Here is a 4,523-nt window from a genome sequence, read left to right on the forward strand (position 1 = left end):
TTTTTGGTTGCCTGAATACTTTTCAGCCTTCACTTATTTTTATTTCAGGAACAAGGCTGGCTTGCTCTAGTAAGCCTTACTCAAATTTTGCAACACATTTACAAGTTGAAATCTGTGTGGCAAAGAACACGTTTTGTAGCATAGGCAGTTTTGATAACAAGCAGAAGTAAGAGGAACTCAATTTTGCCCAATATATAGTGCTTTACAAAGCTCTTTGCTTTCTTTGCCTCAGCCTTCCCCATTCAAGAAAAGATAGGAAAAGAAAATAAAAAAAATTGTTTACCTTGTACGGGTCTTTCAGAAGATGGACTGCAGAATTATAGAATGCCTAATGAAATGCACAATTCCTTCTTCATTGGCTTGCTGCTGAAAAAGAACTACCTTGCTCATATTTGGAAGATAGAAGACGCTTTTGATTACATCCGTTCTATTTAATAAGTAACCTTTCCTGTGCTTTCAGCAGTAGATACTCTGAGACATCTTCCATAAACACTTTTTTCTTTCCAAATCAGTTCTTAGCATGCTTTACATATCTGTAAGACATCACTAGTTTTGTAAAAGTATGCAACATCAGTGATCCAGATGGTCAGAACCATCAATGTCTCATTTTAGGCTGAATTACCATCTTTCCTTTTGCTCCCCATCTCAAAGGATCTTTCGCGTGGTAGATCCTCATGGAATAGCAGATAAAGGATTTTGTGCATCAATGCCCTGCATAGTGAACCAGTTGACTGTGACCTGAGGATGAAGTCTTTTGGGTTATTCAGAGAGTTCTGTACAGAGTACACATCACATGCTCAAGGTGAGTGAAGTCCACAGTATAACAGGGACCCCAACCTATGTCTCCTGTGGGGAGGTAAGGAGGGGGATCCTGGAGCACCGTGAAGTGTTCTGCACTCCACAACGGCTCATCCCCATAGACCCATTGGGACAAGGAGGACGTGAGAACTCCATGTTCTGTCTCTCTTGAGATCACTCTAGAATTAGTTATATCTTCTCCCAGTTTTTTAAAATCTAACATTTGTTTCTCTGAAATTTTACTTTTTAGTTATTTCCTTATATCTTATATTTTATTATTTTCTAGCCAGGCATTAACTTATTCACTCACTCAACAAACATCTGTTGAGTATCTACCCTGTTTTGAGATGGGAAATCTGTTAGTTTCTTTACAACTATTATACATTTGATTCAGGCAGGATTCTGGATCTTGTGTTTGTATTTACTCATGTGCTGTTTATTTGTTTGCATATTTACTTATTTGTCTATTTGTGAATTCATTAATTCGCTTAAAGACAGGCTGTTTTACTTATCTTTGTATCCCCAGATCTAGTAGATAGTAAGTGCTCAAGAAACACTGAAATGTTAAACAAAACACATCAACTTCCATAATGGAATTGAGGCAAATTGCAATTAAAACATGTATCTCATCAACATAAAACTCAAAGTATCAGTAAAATCTTTCAGAAGAAATGGAGAAGGGCATTAAGATGTAGCTAGTGCAAACTAGGCTATGAATTAGACTCAGCTCCCTGATAGCCAAGGTAAAAGAAGTATATCAGAAATAGGAATTACAGATTCAAAGATATTACGTCCTGGATTTTTATATATTTTAGATACTAATAAACATTTTAGTATTAGTCTATTGCATTTCTGGAATTTTCCAGTTATAATTATACATTTTTCTTGAGATAATTAATGTTGATTCCATCGAAAAACTTAAGACACCAGATACTTGAAAAAAAGAAAGGAAAACATCAAATAATTTTATGACAAAATAAAAGTTAATCTTTTCCAAAAAATGAATCTTCCTTAGCCTTTTTCATTAGAAATGATCAGATTACTTATTTCATTGTTTTTGAGATTACCGACTTTACCATTAAATGTGCCTAAAGTAAATCAAAAGCCTCCCTCTATCCTCTACCAATGAAACCTACCTAAGAACGGGATGGAAACACCTGGAGCGGTCAAGTGGACTGATCTGTAGAGTAAACATGGGCATTGTTGTATGAGAAATTGTCAGCAAGGTGTAGAGTAATTCCTGAGTAAACAGAGCCATTTATGAATACTCAAATGAGGACAATATCTAAATATCTTGATGAACTAAGAGCTTTGATTGCTGATGAAGAACTGTCTCGTTGAGCCTCCTGAACATGTGCTTAGAGTCAGAGACTTGGGCTCCAGGATTGCTCACTGTCCCATGCTCGTGGGGGCCTCTTACTCTAAAGCCTGTTTCTAAACCTGCAAAACAAGGATCATAATACCTACCTCGTGAGACTGTTATAGGAATCAGTGCAAGCAGATGAGATGATGTGTGCGAACAAACTCTACAAACTATCAAGATACAGTTTTGGTCCTGTAGATCCCAGTATTGACATCAGTTAATTTGTGAGTTGGGAAGTAGTTGATTTCTTATAATGATGCAAGTGTGATTAGTCAAATTCATTTCACCTACTGCTGAAAACACTGAATTTTTTTTTGCTCCCTAAGTGACTACAATTTTTTAAAATCTATTAAGTTCAGTTGCTCAAATAAATCTATTACAATGCTTATTACAGAATTTGGCTTTATGTTTTAAAAGCTCTCTTTCTGTGAGAAACATGAATACATAGTGGGTATCTGTAGATTTAATACATATTTATATGTTGTCATCATACAGGACAGTCCTATGAGTGATGAAGTTCTTCTTTTTCCAGAACATTTTGTTTTGTGGCTTTATTTACACTTTGCCTTGATAAGCATGTTTACATAGTTTAATAATTCAAGTGATTACACTGTACTTTTGGAGTTTTATGAGGAAAATTCAAGTATATAATTATGTTTTTAAGTGAATTGATATGACCATCCTCAAAACAAAACAAAACAAAACAAAACCCCTGACTCTCACTAACTTTTGAGATAGCTGCATCAGCTTGCCTAGAAGTGATGAATAATCAGCAACAATCACATTTCAGATAAACCTCAAGGCTAAGGTGTCATCAAGGTTACTGGAAGAAAATACTCAGCAGACAAACTGATGCCTCAATGGACAAAACAAAAACAAACCTTTCAAGTGAAGGCAAAGACAACAAAGCCACCATCCATTCCCTTGGGCTACACAACAAAAGAATGCTGATAAGAGCTGGAGAAATACTGCAGGAGGAACCACAGTTTCCTCCAGATTTGCCACGCTGGCCCCCGGGAAGAGCAGGAGAGCAGTCCCAACGTGGTGGAGGCAGAGACTAGGGCAGCGCATGAAGGACTCGAGAGTACCCAGTGGCAGGAAGGCAGGGGAATGAGGTATCACCTTGTCCTCGGAACCCCTGCGCAGGCCCTGCCGCCACATGGGAGCAAGCACAGCAGTCGAGGTATCAGGACACCGAGGGCTATAAACTCGACTCAGGGCTCTGCCTCCCAAGCACAAAGTGCACGCTGACCTCTTGCCTTGATGAAAACAGAGCAAAGGGTAGACGGATTATCACCCTCCTGATCCCTCATTTCACTCCTTGATGCTCTTCCAGTGAGGGGGTAACAGCTGGGATTACAAAGACTTTTTTGTGGTACTTTTAATCTACTTGCTTGTGTCTAGAAAAAAACCCTACACACTCATATGGAAAAAACTACGTATATAATTTCTCTTTCTGCATATTTGACCAAATGTGAGCCAGTTCCTTTCACATGAATGAAGAAGGCAAAGATTAATAATAGTACTTAAACACATGTGCAGCATGGTGTCCATATTCAGATTTTTATGTTTCTTCATGGAGTTGTTAATTTTAATGCACTGTAACTTGCACAAAGTATTTCTTTGGCAACAGCAAAAGAAAAAATATCCCACATTATTTATGGTGTTTCACAAAATCTCAGTCCCACCATTTATAAAAATCACAAGTTTATAAGTGGCTTCTAGGGATTCCTAAGGAATTACCTTATTATAGGTGGAACTCATCTGTGACTCTTCAACAGTATTGACTAGGAGAATATATATTTTTGGTTCTGGGAGTCACTAAAGTGCTAGTCTTATGAGATTAATACACTATCAAAGTGTTAGTATGATGGAGATAAGTAGTGATTATAAATATTCTGTTTGTTCTCCTACTTTTCCCAGTTAGACAGGGCCATGTAATGGATGTGAGAGGAAATGAAGTGTCACTCCTCGCCAGAGGCAAGAAAAGATCTTGAACAATTCTTTGGACTCTCTTAATCTGCAGGGTTGAGAGACAAATATGAGATAGTGAGGACTTGACATTGAAGTATCTACATTGTAAATCACTGCACTGAGCAGTCTCCCAGACTCTAATGGACATATGAGTGAAAAATAAACCTTTGTCATGTAAAATGCTGAGATTTGGGAGGTATTTGTTTCTGCAGCACAGCCTGTCCTGACTCATACAGAGACTAAGACTGGATTCCAGTCCTGAAGTTTAAATAAAAATCTAGAGTTAGACTGTTACACATATTTAGTCTTTTAATTAAAGATTTAGTAGGATATAGCAAGAATAGGCAAACTTTTTCTATAAAAGACCAAACAGTAAAGTCTCTCCACA

General features: G+C 37.4%; 1 long non-coding RNA gene across 1 annotated transcript; it reads left to right on the forward strand.

Moving 5' to 3' along the window:
• Positions 1–648: 648 nt before the first annotated feature.
• LOC135318576 (uncharacterized) lies at positions 649–4,315 on the forward strand. The gene is made up of 2 exons (XR_010376740.1): positions 649–802; positions 2,952–4,315. It is a non-coding gene; the product is annotated as an uncharacterized LOC135318576 (long non-coding RNA).
• Positions 4,316–4,523: the final 208 nt, after the last annotated feature.

This window comes from Camelus dromedarius, chromosome 19 (genome assembly GCF_036321535.1).
Source record: "Camelus dromedarius isolate mCamDro1 chromosome 19, mCamDro1.pat, whole genome shotgun sequence".
Taxonomy (NCBI): domain Eukaryota; kingdom Metazoa; phylum Chordata; class Mammalia; order Artiodactyla; family Camelidae; genus Camelus; species Camelus dromedarius.